We start from the raw sequence: 26,715 nt of genomic DNA on the forward strand, positions 1-26,715 counted from the left end.
AAACTGAATGTTCTTAAAGCATGTTTTCAGTTGGAAAAGCCAGAAGAAATTAAACAAGGGTTTATTTTGATGGAAGTCGCCTTGTAATCAAAGGGTTACGGGTTCGATAACCGGTGGAGGTACGTAGTAGTTCGGATCCCACTTTAAACTGTTGGTCCGGTCCCGATTAGCCTCTCTGTGCATAAAGTAGAGTTGAGAACAAACCCGAGAGAGAAAGAGAGAGAGAGAGACCCTCTTTCCTTTCTCTGTAGAAGAGAGGGTGAGAGAGAAAAATGAAAGAACATACAGAGTAAGGGGGAAGGAGTGGGGAACGAGAGCAGTGGCGTACACTGAGTCCAACATCTGGTCTATCGCACAATGTCACGTGGTCCTAGGCTGTGAATAGAAATACATTTACCAACTCATAAGAAATCAGGTTGCCAACTCATAAGAAATCAGATTGACAACTCATAGGAAATCAGGCTGCCAACTCATAGGAAATCAGGCTGCCAACTCATAGGAAATCAGGTTGCCAACTCATAGGAAATCAGGTTGCCAACTCATAGGAAATCAGGTTGCCAACTCATAAGGAATCAGGTTGCCAACTCATAGGAAATCAGGTTGCCAACCCATAGGAAATCAGATTGCCAACTCATAGGAAATCAGGTTGCCAACTCATAGGAAATCAGGTTGCCAACCCATAGGAAATCAGGTTGCCAACTCATAGGAAAGCATGAAATCAGGTTACCAACTCATACGAAATCAGGTTGCCAACCCCAGAATAAGTATCATCATCTCACTGATATGAATAATATTATCTACAATTTCTGATCGAATTTTCTCCTGAATTTTCTTCTCTAGACTTCAGGCTTCGCAGATAGCCTAGCTAGCCCTGAATATACGCTCCTGAAGGAGAGAGAGAGAGTGAGAGAGAGAGAGAGAGAGAGAGAAAGAAAGAAAGAGAGAGAGAGAAAGAGAGAGATAGAGAGAGAAAGAGAGAGAGAAAGAGAAAGAGAGAGAGAAAGAGAAAGAGAGAGAAAGAGAGAGAGAAAGAGAGAGAGAGAGAAAGAGAGAGAAAGAGAGAGAAATTGTGGAGAAGGAGAGGGAGAGAAGGGCAAGGAGAGAAAGAGAGAGAAAGAGAGAGATAGCCTTCCCTTGACCAACTATCCTTACAATGCTGGGTGAATTAAATACTGAAACTTTTGGAACTCCCAATGGAAACTGAACTCTGGACCGTCCACACTACACCACTGAAGGTATTTTCCTGGTACCGCTCCCGCCACTCGGTACCATGTCGTCTGCTGGAAGGCCTTGCCTCGGGAATGCTTCCAAACAGTGGCTGAAGCGCTGTTGACAGCACGTACTTTCATCTCTGCAAGTCAGAGCTCACCCTTCCCTTTGATAGGGGCAAGCAACCAGCACATGAAGAGCTACTTCAGATGACGAGAGGAAAACAAATTACTCTCTAAGGGCTCGAACAACTCGCTGATAATATTTATTTGATCGATTGATTAGTTGATTGATTGAATTGATGTTTTAAGTCCACTTTATGCACAGAAAGGCTAACCGGGACTGGACCAACAGTTTAAAGTGGGATGCGAACCACTAGGTAATGTGCCTCCACCGGGTATCGAATCCGGGACCCATTCATTACAAGGCGACAACGGATACTATTTACTTACCCGTTCAAAGGACTCGTTCAACAGTATGGTAAGTCATCTTGTCTGGACCAAATATACAGGGTGACCCAAAAAGGTTTGGATCGAATTGTATTTGTTCAATGTGTTGGCCACCATTGTAAAACACAACTGTAGGTTGTGGTATGTGCAACTGGCTCTCGATCCGGGTTGCCCCTTCCCCCAACCACCGCCCCCAGTGGGAGTAACCTTCGCGTCCACATAGTAGAATGACTCCTATCCTTTCTTCATTAGTCAATATGGTTCATCTGTAAGACGAAATAGCAAGCACTTCATATTTACCGTCATACGACTATGGTGCGGGACTTTTGGGCCACTCTGTATACGTTTGGCAACAGCCCGAAGATGACAAGACCACTACGTGGTGCGAACTGTACCGTAATAAACCTTCTGGCAACTTAGTGGCGAGAACACTTATTCGGCTAAGGTTGAGGGGAATTTCGTTACCTCAGGAAATTTTCCCACGCGGAAGGAAATTCCCGCACAACGAGGGATTTTCCCTCATCACTGCAGCTAGAGGTGGAAGGGAGTGAGAAAAGGTGGTTCTGGTGAACGGGTACAGAACGGAAAACTTCCCCTTCCGGATGTCTGGATAGTTTTTCTGGAAGACAGGGAGCAAAAGGACCTGACTGTAGTAAACACAGAACTCCTAGAAATAACAAGAAAACATTGGTCCAGGTACGAGAATCACAGATCCAAACAAACTCGAATACTTTGGCTTCTAACAGGCACAGGGGGATTGTCAATGCAGTATTTCTGTGCACTGAACAGATGAAGTATGGTTCCAATGTATAAGCATGTTGGAGCTGCGTTTAGTGCAGGGGTTTATGCAGAATTTCCCATATGGGTCGTGTAGGATCTTTTTTACGGGGATGTAAAGGAAAATTTAACACGAAAATGAGCAGAAACTGAGCTTTTGTGGATGTCAGGGGGTGTGTGAGGCGGGGGGTAATAAGTCACTGGTTTAGTGTGCTCAATCCCAATGTACTTAAAGGAAGACAATTCAAAGTAATCCAATATTTTCTTCTGTACAAAGTAAAGTAACTTTAATTCCGTTACTTAACACTCGTAATTACATTACGGTTCCTCATTTTAAAACGCAATTCAGTTACAACTACTCACAAAAGTTACTGAAGCTTGGTGAACATCAAATTTTACGGATTGAAACATTGACCAATTATACAGCTACTTAACGAATTCAGGAATCATAAGCGTGAAACCACACGGAAATTTTCTTAATGCAAATTGTGTCATGTTGTAATATATAAACATTCGAAACAAGTATACGAAAGAAATTGGTGCATTCGAAATATTTCCTCCAAGAATGGGCAGTTTTATAAAAGATTACCTACAAATATTAAAGTTCACATCCTTCTTACATTCATGTTTTAAATCTACCTAACGGTTACTCACGTATAAAGACAAGAGCAATATAGAGCTTATTCTGAAACAGCCTGCCATCTATCGTCAACCATTTAAGTAAGCTGTAAAAATGTATGATGTTCGACGCTTGCCTCCTTTCCTTATATTAATTATATTAATTGATGAAGAGACCAAACGAAAATACACAAATGGACAGGACACAAGTCTCACAGAGAATTATACTGGCTGTTAGTCCAGACGCCATAGCCTCGATAGTCTGCAACAATGCAGTGCAGTGTGTAAAACGTAGAAGTGAGGTTGACACACCATACACTTATCGATTCTAAAAACTTCAAGGGAATAATATGGTCATTAGACCTAATTCCCGAAATTAATACTTTCTTCTCCCACTGTAGTATGAGTAATTATTATTAATAATTATACAAATATATAATAATAACCCGTGGCTCTAAGTGCCTTGGCCTATCTTTCTCCCACAATCCTACCTAGAGGTGTGAAGATCTTCAACCAGTAATGTGGTGACGTGTGGTCAGCACGTCGAACTCCCAGCCGTTATAGGATATATCCGTGACCGGGTTACGCTACTCACTAGTATTTCCCCAATTTCCACACGATGGTGGGTTGCCACCGGTCCTACACACAGGCCGAGAACCCAGAGATTGGACCCAAGCGGACTCGAACCCATGCCGTCCGGCAGTCGTAGCCCATAGCACAGCGCCTTAGACCGCACGGCGGAGGACATACAGATATATAGGTATTATAAATATTTGGTACTCTCGTACCGAACTTTAGTTAGTTAGTTTTATAAATTATTACATTGTGTATGCAAGTCATTTGTGCGTAAATTAACAAACTAATATTTGCATTATCCCAATTCCAATTGTTTTCCTAAATTTGCCGCCAATTCAAAATGTTATTATCAGGCACCCACTTCGGTATCCCAGTGGAGCGTGGAGCCAGAGAGAGGTTACGAGATCGAGCCCTGGTCACGGTCGGGTTATCCTAGCCTTGCGGTTCGTGCAGGACACAGGACGTATCTGTACGCGCTTCATTGAGTTCAGTTCCTCAGCTTTGTGCGTGTGTGTGACTGCGTTGGTGGCGAGGAGGGGGGCGGGAATAGGGTGAAAAAACTGCAACTGAATGTTAAATCATATCAGCGTCTTGGTGCTCGTGTGTATATGAATCTGCGATATACTCGATTCGCTGTTGAACGCGTGAACCCAACACAGTCCTGTTGGGGCTGATTCGGCTAATCTTCACCCCCACCCATATTGCCTCCGCCCTCCTACCCACCCACTCAGTGACCTTCCCACGTAAAAACATGTGAGTGACACGCAAACGTGTGTGCACCAACTCCCACCTGTCATTTTCAAAGTGACGATAAGAATCCCATGATTATTTTTAATTTCTGCTTTCCTGTATGGTGACCATTTTCTTCTCAAATTAGAAGCTACATGTATTTTCTCTTATTTACCCTGCTGGATAAAACCTGTATCGTATTATAACTTTTTATAGTTCCCGTGATAGATTATGCAAAACACCCACCTCATGTTTCCTGTTCACAAACTGAGATAAAGTGGCTTCTTGTAAAGAAATATTTAGCTAAAATTGCTTGTGGCATGTTTATAACACTTTAAATTATTATCATGCAACTTTGATAGCAAGTGGGCGTTACAAAATCTCCCAGAATAGTCATGGAGCAATTTATGCGCATCTATTTACGCCATTTTTGTAAATTTATTAAGGTGTGTTAACATAAAACCCTTACAACATGAACACATGCAGTAGAAAAGAAAGAAAAAAAGGGAGATAACTAGAGAAATGTGACAGAAGAGAAGAGTTGCATAAGAAAGAAAGGACAGAAGAATTGCAGAGAAAAGCAAAAGGTTCAAAAGAAGCTAACAAAGATAGAAGGTTAAAAAAGCAGGTTCTAATATGAAAACAGAAAACAAAGGTAGGAAGAGGAAGAAGAGGACACATAAAAATGAAAGGGAAGTACGAAGAAAACGACAAAACAAAATAGATGTAGAGGTAGAATTGATAACGAAGGAATAAATTAAATACAATTTGCGTAGGAATAAAGGAGCTAAGTAACCCTGGGTTCCCCTCTCCTTTTCAGAGGGTGATATGACTTAAGGTGGTCTTATATCCTGGATAAAATTGAGTATTTTACTCGTCAAGCCTGTTTAAATTTATGAGATAACTTTTGGTCACGATTATCTTGTAAACGAGTAGATAGAAAAATCTCAAATTTTACCTGAGCGCTGAAAAAAAAATGCTTCTAGAGATTCACTTTTTTTATATGTCCTTTTGCTGTACCACCGTCCCGAAAATTGATCATTTACTCTTGAAATATTTCATGTCTTCACTTTTTGTGACAGGGCAACCCTGCAGAGAACCCAGCGTCCTTTCTATGTCGGAAATGGAAAGGTAGTGTATAGAGGAAAGACTTAAGATAATTCTACTAGAATGCCCTGAGTGGGATTGAAATCTCTCCAACATAAGGGTGAAAAAGATACGAGAGGGTATTGAAAATTGAATGGAATGAGGAAAATAAAGCAAGCAGAGGGAATTCGAAGATAGGATGTGGGAGAATGTGAAACAATAGAATAAAATGGGAAAAAGTATGATGGAAGAAAATAGAAGAATGAGGGAGAAAAGAATGTGAATAAAAAAGAAACGAAGAAAAAGTAAGTAAGAGAACAAACAAGATAGAAGAATGCATGAGGAAAAGAATGAAGAAGAAACGAAGAAATAGAGAGGTGTACGGGAGGCAAGTAGCGAAAGGGAATGGGGAAAGCAGGACAGAGATAGAATAACACAGAATGCAAGAGATATGGAGTGAAAAGGGAGGTGAAAGAGAATGAGTGACAGAGAAAGAAGGAATTCACACTCGTTCAATAAAAAGAGAAAAGTGAAGGAATGTGGGAGAATAATAGAGAAAAATGGGGAAATAAAGAAAACATGATGGAAGAAAACAATATGAATAGAATAGAAACGAAGAAAAAGGTAAGTAAGGGAACGAGATAGAAGAATGCAAGAGGGAAAGAGTGAAGAAGAAACGGAAAAATAGAGAAGTGTAAGGGAGGGAAGCAGCGAAAGAGAATGGAAAAATCAGGAAAAGCAATAGAGACTAAAGGACAGACTGCAAGAGATATGGAGTGAAAAGAGAAGTGAAAGAGAATGAGTGACAGAGAAAAAATGAATTCACACTCTATCTGGAGTAACGAACTCAGGACGCGTGCGCAACATGCAGACAGAAAGACAAAGCGAGTGCCAACGGAATTCAAAACAAAGAGACTCAGCAGGATATGGAGAAAACAGCTCAACAATTCGCTAAAAGGCAGGCTTAGGTTCGCAATCCTACTGTGCATTGATCTCATAAAGAATTCCCATTTAGGGTTTTACGTGGTAGTGGCGATTGTGAATATGTTAATAAAAGAGGCTCGCTTTCATCAGCCTCTCGTTTCGAAAACGAAGCGACGATGCTGACTCCTCTAATCACTGGTACCGTAGTCTCGGAGACAGCGTCGTTCCGCCGACGAACAAGAGAGAAACGAAAGGGAAAGAAGACGAACTTTAATTGCATGTATTTGCATCTAAACGTCCCCCCCTCTTTCTTAATGCTTGCTTAAATGTACAGATTGTGTTTACCAAACTGAACTTAATACCCCGTCTGGTTGTTTCGGGAAATGAACCTTCTAATCTGCTTAGGAAAGAATTTTCGCTTTCAGATCCCCCCCTTGTATTTTTCTTCTTCCTTGTCTTTTCCCCTTCTTTTCGCGGGAACCATTTTGTCTGACTTACAAGACTGCTGCAGGACAATGTACGTGCGCATCTTAAGTTCCCTTGCGTCGTAACTCCAAATTACCGATTGCCCTCATAATCGAAGGTTGGGAACGAAAGCTTTGCCCGTGTAATAAATTGACGTCATCGATTTCTTTCTTCTTTTAAAGCACCTTTTGAATCTGTGGCTACTACACGTAGCCCTGCATTGCAGAGATTTTTCGGGAGGCTTGGTTGGAGGCGTACATACAGGAGGGAGGGCAATAACCCCCCCAACACTTCCAATATTTTACCAAACGTATTCTGGTAGAAAAGATGCAAAAGCACTGAGAATGGTGGTAAGGTAGTTGTTTGCCATATTATTATTTTTATTATTATTGCATCGCCTTGGAGCAATTGTCCCCAAAATAGCCCCACTATTTAGTGTTGCCCACGAGACGAGACTTTGGCCTGTCTCGTCTTGTGGAAATGCTGTCTCGTCTCGAAAATATTCGTTTGTCTCGGGACACATGATCAATCTCGTCTCGTCTCTAATTTTTAAAAGCCTGTCCCGTCTCGTCCCGTGGACAACACTACCACTATTATATGAAATATATAAAGTAACGTAAAACAAAATACATGTCTATAGCGCCATGAAGATTTAGTGTATTCTCCTCTCTCTCTCTCTCTCTCTCTCTTTCTTTCTTTCTCTCCCTCTTCCTCTCTCTCTCTTTCTCTCTCTCTCTCTTTCTCTTTCTCTAGCTCTCTCTCTCCTTCTTTCTCTCCCTCTTCCTCTCTCTCTCTCTCTTTCTCTCTCTCTTTCTCTTTCTCTCGCTCTCTCTCTCCCTCTCTTTCTCTCTCTTTCCTTTTCTCTCTCTCTTTCTTTCTCTCCCTCTTCCGATCTCTCTCTCTCTTTCTCTCTCTCTCTTTCTTTCTCTCCCTCTTCCGATCTCTCTCTCTTTCTCTCTCTCTTTTTTTCTCTCTCTCTCCCTCTCTTTCTTTCTCTTTCCGTTTCTTTCTCTCTATCTCTTTCTCTCTCTCTTTCTTTCTCTCCCTCTTCCTCTCTCTCTCTTTCTCTCTCTCTCTCCTTGTTTTCGCGTTTCTCTCTTTCTCTTTTCGTGCATCCGCGATGCCTTCTTGGTAATGTCGTCGTCTTGTAATCAAGGGGTCTCGGGTTCGATACCCAGTAGAGTGGCTCTGATCTCACTTTGAACTGTAGGAACAGTTCCGCTTAGCCTATCTGTGCATAAAGTGGACTCAAAACTTCAAAATCTCTTCATTTTCTAGCTCTTTTTCTCTATCACTTTCTCTTTACCTAATTCCCTCCCTCTCTCTCTCTCTCTCTCTCTCTCTCTCTCTCTCTCTCTCTTTCCTTCTACCCATCTCTAGCTGTATCCTCACTAAAATGTTCCACTGAATTTAGCTGTACATCCTTTAAAAAAGGTTATGCTCCCCTCCAGACACTGACGTACGGAGAGGGGGAGCTGGTGGGGCTATAGCCTTTCCGGAAATTTTGAGAAAATCTAAGCTTCCAAATGAAAGCAACAAAAAACTTGGGGGGGGGGGGATAAGTGGTAATGCAAACCCACCACCCGATTGCCATTTGTGTCTTTGAATAACTTTTAAAACGAAGGTTATGAAAAATAATTACGATATATTTTGCATACGCTAGTGGTTCCATATTGAAAATTCTAGATTACAACCCAGACTGGTGCTGCAGACGCAGCTGCTCGTAGAGGTCGCCAGTAGCGTGATCTTGATCATGGCATGGAAGTTTTGTCAGGGGGTGATTGATGAACGAGCCGCCCCTGCATATCCTCCGGGTGCATGTATGGATGAGATATCTCTCCCGTGTGTCCCAAATCTCTGCTTCCTTCTAGCGCCGGGGAATAATGCGATACGACTCGACGCAGCAAGCGATACGCAACAATCGAGTGCATCGGACAGACTCCGATGTCAGTTTTCGCGCGATATGATTCTGGCGAGACACTTCCTCAGAACGCTTCAGCCAATGGATAAACAAGCTGCAGCCAGCAGGGGGAAGAGTGGTCTCTAGCTCACCCAAATGGCAAGAATCTCCCACACAAAAGTACAAGAACACATGGTTGAAGGAACGAGACAGGATTGTTGTTGTTGATTTAGTATTTTAAGTCCACTTTATGCACAGTAAGGCTAATCGGGACTGGACCTACAGTTTAAAGTGGGATCCGAACCACTACGTGCCTCCACCGGGGAAAACATAAGATAAAGAGAAGTACAGGGTAAGGAAGAAAGCAATAGATAGAAAAATAGAGAAACACAATGAGACAGAAAATAGAGAAGGAAACAGAGGCAAGTAGAGAAACATACATAGAGAGAAACAGAGAAAGAAGTTAGGAAATAAATAAAGAGATACAAAATAAGTAAACATAATTACAGAGAAATAAATAAAGATGTGGAAACAGAGGAAGGAAGGAAAAAGAAAGAGATATAGAAATAACTGACGGAACAAAGAAGGAAAAAAGAAATGAAGAGATAGGCAAATAGAGAAACACAAATAAAGAGATGAGGTAAGGAAACATGGAAAACAAAAGAAGAAAAGAAAGATATAGAAAATGAATAGAAGAGGAAAAATAATCGAAAGAAAGAAACTAGGAAAAGCGAAGATAGAGACAAAGAAAGGGAGCGAGAAACGAGAGAATCCATAACTATGGCCACAATATTTAACGATACAGTGTACGCAGTGTATTCATCTTCGAGCCCTGATGACGCCAATGCGTTGGAACTGCAGTTTCGGCGTACTAGAACCAGCCACTTCAACCAGGAAGACAGCAGAAAGGTTCTTACGAAAGCCAACAGCAGTTGTTCATCACCTACCTTCGTGAGAAGCAAGGACTGGCCGAGACACTTGGTCAAATTGTTCACTTGTGCTCAGAGCCTAGGGAAAAGCAGCATGTACGGTGGCAAAAGGCTCAAACGCCTTTCTTGTTGGAGAAGGAAACCAATGAAATGAAGAGGTATGTACTTGATATGTCCTCTTTCTACAACCCACCCCCTGTCGTCAATTATCTCTGTGATCCTGAGAGTTATCGTAGCCTAGCTTATATTATTTTTGTCCATGCTCATGCTCCCTTCTTTGTCAATTAGCAAGCCATTGTGTTCCAGAACGTCAATCTCCGTTGCGGAGTATTCACTGTTAAGCAGTGATGTGCGTCTACGCGTAAACAACGATAGTCTACATTCTACACGTAGACTATTTTATACACGTAGATGACGTAATCTATGCAAACAACATGGCGAGAGGTGATAACTTAACAAAGGGCGCCGTGGAATTGAAAGAAAATTATTCTGCCTATCAGTTGCTGATGTGTGAAGAGAAGTTTTCATACTCTTTCTTCCAAATTCGAACAATTTCTCACCTAGGAAGAAACCTAGTATAGGAAATATTCTAGTGTTTTATGGGAAAAAGACCACTCTTGCCTCACGACTGCCATCTGTTGTCGTTTTTTGCATACTATTTATCTTCTTTCATAGTTGATGATAGAAGAGGAGAGAAATTTTGTTGTAAATAGGATTCTTTTCATTTCGTTAGGAACCAATATAGTTGAAAATGTCACTTTCCTTTCAAGAAAGCCTTGAAAATTAATTTTAATGCACTTTAGATTGTCTACGTAGTCTATGTAAACTAAAACCCAATGTAATCTACGCGTAGATTACGTGTAGACAACGCATGTAGACGTAAACTGATAGTCTACGGCACATCACTGCTGCTAAGTACACAGGCCGTGTCCGAAAGGTGCAACACCGTACTTGAAGCGAGCATCCTCCGAGTATGGTGTTGGAGTGCGGTCTTCAAGTCGTGGACTGGAAGTAGGTACACGTCTTTCGAATTGCACTTTGACTGCAGCGCCAAATACGATCAGTAGATGAAACTGAGTACTCGTTGTTTTCCTCGCGTTTGTAACACTTATTTTTCACCATAGAAATCACATAACATTTTCAAATGTTCGTACACATACATTTCCACACATTAGAAGAACCATAACCAACAACTTGCTGGCCCATAACGTATATCTACCTGTGTCGCTGGCTTTCTACCTCCGTGATTTTAAACAAATGAACGAGTGTGGAAACCACGTGACCTAGTCACCAACCATCTGCACTGGAAACTGTGCACTTGCGTGCTTCTGTTCTTGGCGTTTTCGAACTGTACTAGGTGACGTCACTTCCGCCAAGACCATACTTCAAGTCTGTACTTTGTACCTTTCGGACAGAGCCACAGAGGTTCCGAGTTCGAATCCCGAGTAGACATGGTTCTTTGTGTTCATGTTCAGAAATTATAGAAAAAAGTAAGCAAATAGAAAACTAGATGTGAACCAAGTTCGGTAAGACGCCTGACTGTCAAGCTGGAGTGTCACCCTTTTCCTGGCGCTATATCATATCTTTTCCTATCTCCCTCACTCTTCTCTATTTTTCCTCCTCCCCTCTTCCTCTCTTTCTCTTCTTCTGGTGCTTCTCCCTCCCCTCTCTAAATTTCTTCCTCCCCTGTTCCTCTCTCTCTAATGGCGATTTATCATATTCTCTTTTCCCTATCTCTCTCTCTCTCTCTCTCTCTCTCTAATTTTCTTTCTGCCCTTTTCTCTCCCTGTCTCTCTCCTCTCCTGGTGTTTTATCACTCTCCTTTCCCCTATCTTTCTCTCTATCTATCTAATCTGCAATTTCCCTGATCCCATTTTCCTCTCCCTATTTCTCTCATCTTGTGACGCTTTATCATTTTCTCTTTTCCCTAGCCCCAACTATCTCTCATTTTCTCTCTTTAATTTTCCTCCTCTCCTCTTGCTCTTTCTGTCCTTCCCTTCTTCCACCGCTGTCTCTCTCCTTATCTCCATCTCTCTCTCTCTCTCTAACCATTCTCTCCCATTTCCCTCCATTCTTCTCTCTTTTCCTCTCGTTCTTTACAAATCTTTTCCTATCTCCCCTCTCTCTCTCTCCAAGCACAGAAACACCCAAACTACGTCACAACTTCCTCCTTTCATAATCAACCAACATTATTAAAATTTACTTTAAACCAAGCTTCAGAAACTGGCAGTTAGCAACACTTCCGTCCCGTCTTTCCAGGCGCCTTTCATAATTGATGAAACTCTTTCCCTTTCGCGCTGGAAGCTGGAAGCGAGGCCAATACTCCAGACATGTCATGGGTCAAATCTTCCCCCGACAAAGCAGGGAAGCCACTCCCGCGGGATCTTGTACACGACTTGACGACATTATGAATTTTGCACGAGGGATAACAGGCCTGGAATTTGTACCGGCAACGCACGGAGTCAAGTGCAGAGCGGCAAGAGGAATCAACTTTGATAGACCACAAAATAATTTACTTCGAGAATTTCTTCTCCCTCTCCGTTGCTTCCTCTTCTTCGTGCAACTTCCTGAGCTGGGGTTTTTAGTCTGTGGAAAGCTCGAGGTTTAAAACAGCGCTCAGGAAGGCAAAGTTTATCTGGAGGGGAGTGGGGAAAAATCCCCCGGCGCAGTCAAGGTGGGGGGACAGGGGGGAATTTCGAAACTTTTGCTTCCTTACTCTGGTTTTAGCAAAGTTCTGAGAACACGATTATGTCATTAATCGACTTCAATTATTCGGACGAGCTGAAGACATTTTTTTTTTTTTTTGCGTCCAAGGAAAGGGTGCTGTGGCGTCAACAGGGAATTGTGGGGGGAGTGGGATCATAGGTGAGCTTTGTTTCGGAAGAACTCAATATGCTGACCAAGGCAGAAATTTATTTTATTATAAAACATAAACTAAACGTAACGTTTCAATCTTCTAGCAAGGTCTTCTTCAGACTCTGCACCAAGTACAAATGTAACAAGGTACAAAAACAGGACGATATACACAAAAATTACTCCCCTCCAGACTATTAGAAAGTTATTCTGGAGCATTCTAGCAGGTGGCTTTCCCTTGTCAACTGTACTTTCACCTAAAAGGCTAGACATATTTTCTTCCATTTAGAATGTGGTTGGACTCTTTATCTCACGCTCTTTTTCCTTCATTCTTCTTCCTTCTTCTCTCCTCTTTCTCTCTTGTCCTTTCCACTCTTTCTAACACCTTCTTCCATTCTTTGTTTATTTTCAGTCCCCCATTCCAGTTCATTGTGTCTTTTTTACCTTTCTTCTCTGTTTCCTTGGACTCCTTCCATTTTCTCACTAGTATTCTCTTCTCCCTTCCTATCTGCTTAGTCTCATCCCACTCTATGCCATGTCCTGTTTCTCTCGTGTGTTTAAATATCGCATATCTCTCTCCCTTAAGTTGTTTCGGGTGTGATGGCTATTAAGTTTCTTTCCATAGTTCGATACCCGGTGGAGGCACATAGTGGTTCGGATCCCACTTTAAACTGTAGGTCCAGTCCCGATTAACCTGTATGTGCATAAAGTGTACTTCAAAGCAAACACTTTCTTTCTTCAATAGTACTAACGCTGTGACCTTGTAAGCAAGACATTCTGGGTTCGATACCGGGTGGAGGCACGTAGTGGCTCGAATCCCACTGTAGACTCAGTCCCAGCTAGCCTATAACCCCACCTAAGCACGCCACCTACTGAGACAGTCTCAACATCTAAGCAAACCTTATTGCTACTGACCTTTTTGGGACACCCTATATGATATACTTTATTAATTTCGTGTCTTTCTATATCTCCATGACCTTACTATCATAATACGAGTGTGGTATATAATTTACAAATTTCCAGTGGGGGGTTACAGTAACCTCTATCAAAGCCTCAGGATATTATATACATTTTATATATACCCCCCCATAGTAACAATAAAAAGCAACCAGAGGGGAAATTTACCCCTCATTACCCTTCATTCCTCCTTCAAATATACAAATCTAAAGGAACAACTAGCACTGGAACGTAATTGCTACGAAAAGGATGAATAATGAATTGTGAATCAATAATGAATTGATAACAAACTTTACTATAAGTCCACTTTGGGCAGATATAGCATACGATACACTCAAATGTATCTGCGTCAAGAATAGAACCCTTGATTACAAGGCGACACAGTCAACTACTATCAAGGATGGCCTCACAGCACGGCTAACCACTACACCATACAGGCCGACACGAAGGAAGAAAGACAAGGACCAGATAAGAATCGGGTCTGCTGAAATTATTAGCAGGTGTTGATAAGCAGATTCATACCGGGCACTGCCACCAGCATGCGATATAAGAGCATAAGGTATTCAAGCCGCGTCTCCTTGACGTATAAGGGTAATCCATTATACCTCATCCGAGCGGCTCAGTTGTCCAGAATCTTTGTGTGAAACTCATTATCTTTACATACATAATCCTAGCGGGACGATTCCTTTAAGCAAACAGTAAGGGTTTTGAAGATAAGCGCTTGCCAAAGTTCGCGAAGAATGGTCCGCAAAACTTGTTTGGAAGCAGCTAGGCTTTTGGCCACAAAAAATACAGCAAATGCCCTGTGGAGGACATTAGAATTCTCATCTCATGCATCAAATCTGAAATCAGTGCACTGGAATCTTTATATTAACCCTAATGCGATTCGCCGGCAGCAGATACTGAAGTTATCATTTGTCTACTTTATCGCTCTATTTATCTGCATGCGTGGCTGGTAGAGCAACAGTTTAGTATTCTTGTCACAGTGCTATTAATACATGGATCTAGTTTGGTAGCAACTAGATATGAATCATATTAGTGGCGACTTAACAGTACCTTAGCATAAATTGTCATTTGCCAGCATGCTCGTAAGTAAGATGTGAAAGCTTGTATAATCTTATTCAACCTTCCTGCGCGTATGTTGCAGACAAAAATGGCCGTCTGGACCTGTTTTGGGCAGAGGCACTTTCTGTTGATTGCATTTATGCTTGAAATATCAGCGCGTGAAGTGAAAATGTTAGAGCATTCATAATGCTCATTGAAACTGTTCATAAATAGTATCGGTTTGACAACTAAGACTTATTTTCCTTAGAATGTTGTGGTAAGGTTTCTATTCTTAACCTTTGTACATTCGTGTAACCTTTAATCATTAAAATAATGTACAATACAAATGTGTCTATTTGGACATCTTCATTTGTCTGATGACATCATGATAACAGTTCAAAGGTCATAATGTGTTCTGTATGGAAGTACTCGTATAAAGGGCCTCCCTGATGGCGCAGTGGTAGCGTCGTTGCCTTGTAATGAAGGGGTCCCGGGTTCGATACCCGGTGAAGGCACATAGTGGTTCGGATTCCACTTTAACCTGTAGGTACAGTCCCGATTAGCCTTACAGTGCATAAAGTGGACTTACAACACCAAATCAATCAATGTATGCAAGTATGTTGGCAATATTTTTTCTTGTTGTAACAGAGGTTTGTTAATGAGGAAATGAATGTTAGCTTGGTTCCAATATTATGTAATGTTTGTATGTTTTATAATGTAATAGTGTTTTGATATGTTATTGTGACATACGTTATTTTGATAAAATGAGAGGGGTACGAGATTATAAGGACATAGAACTCAACAGAAAAAGGATGGCGAATTATTCGTTGCACTCATATTTCATAATTCAGTTACTCTGGTGTTACTAAATACTAAAGCAAGTGAACTGTTTTCAAACTAATTTGAATTTCCTCAACCCCACTCCGAGAAAGCTTCAGTTTTGGTCAGCTGGAGTCATCATTCCACGACATCAAAAGCGTCCGATAAGTATGTACTCGACAGGGATCGTAATATTACTCAACACAATTTTAATATTTAATATGTTTTCAACGTTGCCCTGCTTCATTAGTGCAGTAATAACTTTCTTTAAATGTGTTTGATCTTAAACAATCATGTATTTGTATTTTAACTCGGAATATTTCTCCGGGAAGGGGTAAGCAAGGCATATGCCTTTCTAACTAGTTGCATGTAAATTTATTGTAACGAACATGAATCAGTCTTACGTGTAATCACCAGTACTAGAAGCTGTGACTTTCCTTGCCCCCCCTCAAAAACACTCCCCACACAAGTGCTATCGAGAATACTTTGTGAAGATATCCCCATGCAAAGTAACACCTCCAATAAAGATTGATATTGGTATACGTAGCATTTATGTTAGAAAAAACTGCCACCAGAGGTGCTTGCGTCTAAAATAAGCCTTTCGTTTGTTAATACCAATATGAAATCAAGCAATGAACTTGTATTTTAAGCACCATTTTCGAAAAAATAACTCCTCTTACAAAATTTCAATTATTTGGTGATGTCAACTCAAGAATTTCTTAGTCTGGGAGGGTTATGGTATAAGATCCCACTGCCCATATAAGTCAGTTGTAACTATTTAAGGTGTGACTATTGCGATGCTCTGGACACTGTTCAATTAGTCTGTGATCAAATTATCCAAGAACCTCAGATGTGGAGAATATATACGAAAACTCCTTCCGGATGTACAGCATCTTAAGGGAACATCTTCGTTTTGTTATCCAACGGGATGCGAGTCAATTATCTGCAGCAGATGCCTGGATTTATTACGTCGAAGAACTGGTTTCCTTTACGCGATGTCCTTATTTACAATATTCTGCCGTGTGTACCACACCGTGTTTTTGCGGTCCTCAAGGGCAGGTTGTTGACCACTTCACCTGCATCGTCACGTGGGAGTGGTTCTGTATGGTACTACGTGCTCCATTGGTCGATATCTTGTGTTAATCTCTGTAGTTTTAACCTTGGTTCAATGTAGTTTTGGATATCAAATTACATGTGTATATTTATTCGTACATATAAAGGCACTGTATTTTGGTGTTATCAGCAAACTAGATAAGATGTGTAAGTCTTGTAGATCTCCATAATTAAGGATTTATGATGAACACACACACACTTATGTACAGAGTGTCCAGGCCTAGATTTTGAAACAAAACTAAAAATTTCAATTGAAACTGAGATTTCGAAACGAGACGAAGATCTCGATTCGAGGCTGAAATTGAGAAACGAGACAGATTGAGAAATGAGACGAAGATTTTGATCCAAGACTGAGATTTTGTAATGATGCTGAGATTTCGAAATGAGACCAATATTTTAATTCGAGGCTGAGATTTCGAAATGAGACTGAGATTTCGAAACGAGACTAAGATTTCGATTCAACACTGAGATTGACAAACAAAGCTGAGATTGACAAACAAAGCTGAGATTTCGAAAGAAAATTTTACTAGGTCATTCAAATATAACCGGGACTGATATTTTTTCAAACAACCTGCCATTCGCAGCAATTATGCGTCCTTGGGAGAATAGAGCCACAACCCCACCCTCCCTCCCACGCAGATTAGAACCTGCTCAGTCATGTCTGAGTGTTGCTAGAGAGATGAGCGAACAGAAGGTGTCGCGGAGCGTGGAACAACGCATTGTGATCAAATTTCTCGTTGGAGGAAACGTCCAGCCATCTGAAATTTTGCAGGGACTCAAATAACAGTATGGGGAAGAGTGTCTCTCACGAACCAGTATGTTTGAGTGCTGTAAGTACTTCACAGAGGAAGAGCGTGTGGAGAATGAGTCCCAGCAGTCATCACGTGAATGACGGCATACAGATTCTCCCAGACCCAAGAACTCGCGGAGGACCCGTTCGGTAGGAAAAGTGATGGCAACGTTTTTTTGGGACTGGCAGGGGGTTATCCATGTAGGCTTTCTAACAGATGCCAGAACAGTAACTGCAGCTTATTACTCAGAACTCCTGACAACAGAAGTGAAGGAAAAGATCCGATCCAAGCGGAAGAGAGGTGGAAATCGGGTAGCCTTCCTTCAAGACAATGCACAGCCTCATACAGCCAAAACAACTATGGCAACTCTCAGCAAATTGAAATGGGACCTTCTGCCACACCCGCCATACAGTCCCGATTTGGCCCGAAGTGATTTCTACCTGATTGGTAGGCTTAAATCAGACTTGGAAGGCACGTGGTTTGCGGTTAACGACGCCGTCATCGGTAGTGTTCGGGAGTGGATACGCAGCCAACCGAAAACCTTTTATGAAAAGGGCATTAAGATACTTCCAGAACGTTGGAAAAAATGTATGGACTCTGGAGGGGAGTACTTTGAAGGGTGATATGTGCAAAAAAAGTGTTTGACAATAAAGGACTTGCTAAAAAAAAATCAGTCCCGGTCATATTTGAATGACCTAGTAATTCGAGACTGAGATTTTGAAATGACACCGAGAAGGGACAGAGACTCCTACAGGAGTTCTTTAAGTTTCCAATCACCTACGAACATTCATCTTCCACAAAAATAAACGTCTTGAACGCAAGTATTAAAAATCTTCCCACAGAACTAGAAATCCTTGCCTCAAACGTCAGTCTGATAAATTTTATAATTCGTTGCGAAGTTTTATTGAGCAATTAAATCGAAATGTGATCCATGAATCATAACGTTAAAGGATATTTAAAGAAAAAAAGGGCTTGCATTGCATATGCAATGCAGACCACACCTTTCATCTTAAAACCTTCACAAAGACATCTGCGGGTTCTTTACATACTTATCCGTCTTTGAAAAGAAACCACCAGCGTGTTGGAGCTGTTTACTGACTCCACAATGGGAAGGTCATGACCAACGACCCTGCAGTCTTACATCAATGCCTTGGTCCTGGAAGACCTTCAAGGAAAGGCGAAGGACAATCCCGTAGCCTCCTTCTTACGGAGCCGCCTAGTGATATACTAGCAACCAGAACAAGTAATATTAGTTACCTCGGACGCGTGATGGAATCTTCTTTGAACAGGTTGCTGAATACATTATGGATTGTGCATATGCAATTTAAATTTATTCAGTATGTTGTACACGGTTGCGGCTGTGTTGTGGCTCCTGTGCCGGGAGGTGTCGAGTGTCAGCTGCCGTCGTTAGGTGCAGGGTCGCCCGGCAACAGTGGTTTAATTGTTGCAGGATGGGTCATCCAGTTCGGTTATGTTCAACTGGGTGTTATACCGCTCGTAACTCCAGCTGGCGGCTGGGAAACAACGAATCAGCGATCAGTTGAATTCTCTTCGACTGACATCGGGCATTTTCGTGTCACGAGACACCCGAACGTTGCTGGCGGGACAAAACATGTGAGCGTCGCATACACAGAATGTTGCCAAACGTACTGTAAAACGGGGAGAGAGAGAGAGTTGATCAACGACGTTACTGGATAAAAGTTGTACAGTAGTACACATAGCACGAAAAATATGTGCACAGAACACCCAAACACTGTACTTATTGTATTGTAAAGCCAACGAGAAATTGAGGGTTCAATACTCTGTGGAGGTACATGGTGGTTCGAAGCCCACTTTATACTGTATGTCCAGTCCCGATTATCCCTTCAGTGTCTAAGTAGACTTAAAGCAAAAAAAAACAAAAAGTGATCCTATATCAAAAGTGAAGGCATGTAAACATAGACATGAAATACACCGCGTTCCGTTCAAACCTCCCACATTTCAATACATCATTGCTAAAAGGTTATGAAACAATGTAATGCGAGTGGTACTAGACGAAAGAGAAACTCAAAGAATTTTATTGGATGACTTCCAAGTTCACCGTTCTCTCACTATGCAGCGCCACAATCGCATAAAGCGCAATGGCGACTTCGCAGCAGCGCGCACAATCTGTACAGATATTCTGGTATGCAGAGACCAAACCAATCATTACAGTGCAAAGAAATTACCGGAGATAATATGGAGGTGAAGCACCTAATAGGAAAACCATTAAGGCATGGTGTGCAAAGTTTTTGGCTTCATTTGTACCCTTACAAGGTGCAAATTGTTAAACAATTGAAGCCAAATGATAAGCCAAAACGACAGAAATTCGTATGGACAGGGATTCTCAACTTCTTGCAAACGTGTTGTTTTCAGACGAGGCCATATTCCATCTGTCAGGGTTTTGCGTCACCTCCATATTCTCTCCGGTAATCTCTTTGCACTGTAATGATTGATTTGGTCTCTGCATACGAGAATACAGATTGTGCACGCTGCTGCGGAGTCGCCATTGTGCTTTATGCGATTGTGCCGCTGCATAGTGAGAGAACGGTGAACTTCGAGGTCATGCAATAAAATTATTTTCTGAGTTTCTCTTTCGTCTAGTACCACTCGCATTCCGTTGTTTCATAACCTTTTAGCAATGATGTATTGAAATGTGGGAGGTTTGAACGGAACACGCTGTATATTATTTACTTATATAATAAATGAATATTTTTTTGTACTATTGTGTTCAACTATTTTAACATTGTGTGATGAGCAGCGAAACACACACTACACCTTCATGACCTGGACTAACTTACATTTCACCACAAAAACAATAACACTTTCACATTATGTCAAGCTAATGACGTCATATTATTTGCTAATGTCGAGAAACGGGACCTGACTACGATTTGCATACCTTGGAAAACGTAATTTTTTCGCTTCCATTCCTTATGCAGGAATGTTCCATTTGAAAGAACCATTAAACGAACTCTTTTGTTCCAGATTCTTTTATGACGTAAATTATAGATAAAGATCTACCACAAAAGTCATACCCCAGTCATAAATCCATATTATGTATTGTGCGACGTGGCACAACACGATTTTCAGAAGCTTTGTACAACGACAGTGAAGTTTTCCAAGGGAATGTGTTCAAAGCACAAGGCATGAAATCGTTTTCTGAAAATCCATCGACCTGTTTCATCTCTGCTAGACACGCAGTGAAAATTTATGTTCGCATACTTAATTATGAAAGGCATGAATGTGAATCAAGCTTACGTAATAGTTATGTCAAATGATATCAAGCTCCAGTGCATGGCGTAACAACTGCCCATTGTTGTCAACTTTGCGCTATTGTTGTGTAGGATGTATGCACAGCGGTGCTCTTCACGGACGCACATGTTTAGCCAGGCCTGATCTGGCGTATTCTTTTACAAGACTGGCAAATGAAGGTGATTCAATCACTGACCGAGAACGCTCATTGCTGACAGACAAGTGACGTCATGTGTAGGATGTGTTAAAATTGCGAGACATCATAAAAATCCATTTTTCTTGTTACGATTGGTATACTGAGAAATAAAAGTTAACGAAATCTGAATTAAAATGGCTAAATACTTTAGCAGCATACTAAAACATACAAAGTTGTTAACACGAGAGAATGTAATCGTACAAATGACCAGTCTTTCTTTCTTCTCATGGTGACTTCGATGTTTTGAATTCTTGATTGAAACTGGGTTCTTTAAAGGCAACGGTGAATTGCACTCTTTTATGAAGGCACATAGGGGGCGTGGGAGGTAGGACTCCACACATTCTCGATCACGGATACAGTGGAGGTAATGTACAGCACCATGCCCCGGCCGCCTTTACCCCTCAAGGTTTCTCCCAGGTACCCACTGAGTCGAGGCTAGGTGATTCCCAGAGCAACTCAATTCAGGAACATTGTTCGAAAAATGACTACTGTAAACAATCGATCTGTTTCTTCAACAGTGTCAATGTTCAATCTGTTCTTTTCGTGTTCTATAATGTAAAGGATAATATTACACTGAACTGGTGCTTTCGCTCTACAGTTCTTGAAAGGAGGGGGATGGTATCCCCCCTCAGCTAGACTAAATTTTCGCAAAGCATCCCCCAGATGCCTTACCATGTTACGCCATATGAGCATCCTTCCCAGATAATAGCAAGGCATGACTAAACATCTCCCAGCTAATATTTTCCACTTCAGGCGTTGTTAGAAAGTCGATAGATAAAGTGATAGAAAGACAGTGTGGAGTAAACAAGATGGAGAGACGAAGAAAGAGAGAAAACAAAAATAAAGAGTCAATAAACCGACGCAAAGAAAGAAAGCGAGAAAGAGACAGAGGGAGGAAAGGAGAGTGAAGAGAGAAAGATCACAGAAGTACGAAGAGAGAGAAGAGCGAAGAAGAACAGAAATAAAGAGATAGAGGTGGTGATATATAAAAAATAAAAAGAAGAACGAAAGAGGGCAGATATGAAGAGACAGAAGCTGGGGATGTGAAGAGATAACGATACATGGGAAGTAAAAAGGAATAGAGGGCAACAGAATAAAGACAAAGAAAGGAAGAAATGTGTGAGAATGAGAAACAGAGATAAAGGGTAAGATGGTGATAAAGATATACAGCGTGAGATGGGGATATGGAGACAAACAAAGAGGGAGAACAGAAATACAGATATAAAGAGTCAATAAAGATATACAGGGTGGGAAATAACCTTTTGCTAGGGGTCTGCAGGAAAAAGTAACAACAATTAAGAAATTATGGTAATACCAAATGTTTACTACGACAATTGTGGTTACAAAAACAAAATTAATAGTTGGTTCACGACAAAGCACCTTGCTTCAAGGCAAATGCTAAAACCAATTCCTTCTTCGGCAAAGTGGCCTTGACGTCTTCAGCAGTTCTGAATGGCCGGGGGCATCACCGGACCTGAATGCAGCGAAGCACTTTGGGCTATTCTGAAGGACGCAGTTGAGTCCTTGATGATAGTGGAACGCGGACCGGACCGCTATTTCCGGCCAACACTCCTTGCACATCTGGAACAAGTCCTCCGTGACATGGAATGGAATACGGACTGTTTGCGAATCTTCTGAGCTCCTACCCTGATCGTCTTCGTGCTGTGAGTGAAGCAAACGACGGACATACTAACTTTTAATTTTGTTTTTGTAACCACAATTGTCGTAGTAAACATTTGGTATTACCATAATTTCTTAATTGTTGTTACTTTTTACTGTGGACCCCTAGCAAAAGGTTATTTCCCACCTTGTACATACGCAAAGAGAGAGAGAAAGAGAGTCAGAAAGAAAAGGGGACACACACAGAGAGAAATTACAGGCATAAGCAGATTAATACGTACAACTTGCAACACACCAATGCAAGTTCGCAAGGCAACTATTATCACAGTTAACGTGATTTTGCAGAACGTACACCAGTGTTGATACTCAATTCCAGCTTCCCTTCATATTATTGCACACGTCGCAGACCCCTATTGATAGAGGCTCTAAAAACTTTGGGAAAACACGCTGTAGAGACTAGCTGACAGATTAATCGAATAACCAAACAAACAAAAGAAGCTATTCGCTCAATTTCGCTTTTGAACTCATTACCCCACGGCAAAATCATTTACGCAAATAACGTCTGTCTTTGTTGTAAAATCGTAACACAATTTTCGCAAATGCCGCACGTGCCATTGGGATCCATACCGGCTGATCCATTATGATTCGGGGATGAATTTTCAGGGTTTTGCGGGTGACCGTGGTGGATTCCACCCAAACCTCCCAAATGCCTCATATCTATGTGGTTTTCATCGCTCCACGTAACGGTTCATACGTCATACGAGGCAAGTTCGGAGCGCGCTCACATGAGTGATTCTGTTCTTTTTGCGAACAGCGCCGATGATGTTGTTTGTGGAGAATTTATTTGTATAATTGGCGTGTGTCTAACGTAAACTAAATAATTCGTGTTGAAAGATGCGGATTTTGGACCATTAAATGTGCAGTAGTGGCTGTTTCATGTAACGGTCACTTGTTTGTTTCCTAGTGGTAATTTTAACTATCCAATACTATACTGATCACTAGGGCTATGATATTGATGACCTAAAGATCACCAAAATATGCAAAATAAATTATGCTCTTATGACCTGAAATTTTACAAAATATGCACTATAATTTGTAAAATATGCCCTTATAACTTACTTACTTACTTACTTATTTCCTGTTACTCCGCTACGGAGCATAGGGCCTCAACGAAGCATCGCCAGCGGACTCTGTTTCCAGCCATCTTCCTTATCTCGTTCCAGGTCTTTCCTGCTTCCCATATTTCTTGCTCTATTGTCCTTCTCCAACTCATTCTTGGCCTTCCTCTCCTACGTTGTCCTTGTGGATTCCAGCTCAATGCTTGTCTCTCTATTGCCGATGGATCTTTCCTCAATGTGTGGACAATCCACTTCCACTTTCTTCTTTTGATCTGTATTGCCACCGGTTCCTCTTGCGTACGTTTCCATAGATCTTCATTTGAGATAATATCTGGCCAATATATTTCCAGAAGTTTCCTTAGGCATCTGTTTATGAATGTCTGTAGGTTTTTAGTAATTTTCTTTGTTACTTTCCAAGTTTCACATCCATAAAATAAAGGAGAACTGACTTCACATTAGTTCTAAAAATTCGCAGCTTAGTTCTTATTGAAATTTCTCTGGCTTTCCAAACTTTATATAGCTGAATAAATGCCACATTTGCTTTCCTAATTCTTGATCTAACATCATCTTCTGTTCCCCCCTGTATTTGTCACCAAACTCCCTAGATATGTATATAACTAGACTGTTTCAAACATCAATATGTAACTTATGCTGAAATATTTTCATATACAGAACATTCCCTGACATATGAAGGTCTATAATTAATCCTTCCCTCTTTCGCTACGAGACTCGGCGGAAAGCGGCCCGGCATCAGTGCTTGTCTTTCCCGGTGAACGGGTCCGCGACATTCGCTAGAGTCGGCTATTAAAATTACAGTTTTCATATTGTGTACTAACCTTGACTACAGAAGGTGTTCAAAATGATGTCCCTCTGCTACAACACATTTCTGGCATCTCCGAAGGAAATTGGCATTTACAAGTCCAAGTTCGTCTACTGTATTTCTCCCGATTTCTCGTACAACACTATATTTTAACTCACGGATGGTGTGCGGATTGTCTTTGTATACTTTATTTTTTTTTATTTCCCCATTTTTCTTTCCACTTTTATTCAGAACTGACCCTGTTACTCTAAACTTTTTTACGAGGTTTAATATAGTGGTCCTATGTGGAATGGGACCACTAGGAAATTTCGTTGCAAAACGTCGTCGCACTTCTCCACAATTCCTCTTTCCGAAGTAACACTCGACAAGATAAATCCTTTGTTGTAATGTAAACTTTTGTGGTGCCATATTAAGCCACAATCTTCAACACACGAACACGACACAACACAACTTCCGAGGGAGGATTATGCTGGCGTCAGTCTGCAACGTCAACGGAAAGGGAAAGAGAGCGAAGACAGGGAGAGCGAGAAAAACAGACTGTAGCGTGCGACTGTCGCGAACCCCGTTCACCGGGAAAGACAAGCGCTGACGCCGGGCAGCTTGCCGCCAAGTCTTGCAGCGAATGTCAGGGAATGAATGCTCTGCACATTTTTTTTTAGTTCACTTTATGGGCTATGATGAGTTGAAATGCACAATAAATGCTTTCTGTAAATTTTCAATTAAAAATTAAAAATATTTTGCTGGAGCAAAAAAAACAAAAAAAAACGTGGAGTGAACATTTTCACTTGGAAAATGACTGCATATTTCTTGAAAAAGCGAAAATATGCTGAATATGACCGAAAATCCATTGAAATATGAATTATCACGTAGAAATGGCCAAATATGCCAAAATATGCCCTTAAAAAGCACCTCAATTCAATTAGTTTCCTCAGAATATGAATTTCTATATATTTAGGGAACACATCACTCTTGCCAAAAAAAATATGCTAAGTCATAAAAATCCTAGGCCTACTGATCACATTTCCAATAGGCGGCTGGGAAACAACGAATCAGCGATCAGTTAAATTCTCTTCGGCTGACATCGGGCATTTTTGTGCCACAAAGTACCGGAAGTTGCTGCGAAACGAAACCAGTGAGCTCGGATACACAGCACGTTGCCAAATCTACCGTTACTGGACGATCAAGCTAATAAAAACAAGACAAAAATATACATACACTTGGCAACGTTGCAACGGGAAAGCGATGTTACCCCTACAGCTTTTACTTAGCAACTTAGGTTCAAAGAAGATAAAGTATTAGACTGAGGTTATTAACACTCATCGGGCCCCACACCCCCGAACACGATTGGTGGACAGATGTAGGTTAGCGGTCAGTTGGGCACGCGATCAGTATATAGCTCTACCGTAGTCTGTAAATATCGAACGACTCAGATCCATCAGTTGTAACGAAAGAAATGCATAAAGTCTGTACCTCAGGCAAATGTTTAAATGCATCACCAAGAAAGATGTAGGAGGGCCTTCATAATGGCGCTGTGGTGACGTCGTCAACTTGTAATGGAGAGGTCACTGATTCGATACCCGGTGGAGACACATAGTGATTCGGATCTTACTTTAAACTGCAGGTGCAGTCCCGATTAGCCTATCTGTGTATAAAATGGAAACGAACTTCAAAGAAAGATGCAGGAAGGTGTATCAAGAAATGCATAAAAATACCCACTTGCATCATATGATGGACTTTTGCGTTATATTTACAAACAAAAATGCATCTGATTCTTGGCAAAGAACCAAAAACACGGTTTGGTTCATCAATTGATGCGTTTCTGGTGTAACTAATAGATTTGATGCATTTACATTTGGTGTAGTTTTGTGAATTTATATGATATTTACACTTCTTAAATCGTAATAATTTATTATCAAATTACACATTTGTTTTGTCCTCTTACTACCTTGCACCCTTCCACCTTCTTTACATACGCATTTACTTTCTTTTATCTTTAGTTGAGTTGAGTTGGTGTTTGAAGTCTACTTTATGTACAGTAAGGCTAATCGGGACTGGACCTACAGTCCTATATCACCGGAACTTTATAAAGTATAAACATGAACCTCCCTACAACCAATCCAAAAAAACGTCCCCAGATAGCACAATAGCTTGCAGCAGTAGCGTACGGAGGATTTCATCAAGGGGGTGGGGTTATATCTAAAACTTTCTCCAAATTCGCATTACCATTGTTTTATTATACTTTAATTAAATAATAATACTCATAATTGATTAATAATACTTATAATTAATTAATTAGTTGATTTACTAATAAAAATAGTACTAATACCAATACTACTATTAAGTAGTAGAGATCTAGAGTAAGGTGGGGCAAGACTGCGCAGATTGATTTCATAATTTATATTGAAGCTATGAAACTACAGACACACATGAAAAAAACAATGCACATTGC

Source organism: Lepisma saccharinum, chromosome 25, assembly GCF_977018435.1.
Source record: "Lepisma saccharinum chromosome 25, izLepSacc3.1, whole genome shotgun sequence".
Lineage (NCBI taxonomy): Eukaryota > Metazoa > Arthropoda > Insecta > Zygentoma > Lepismatidae > Lepisma > Lepisma saccharinum.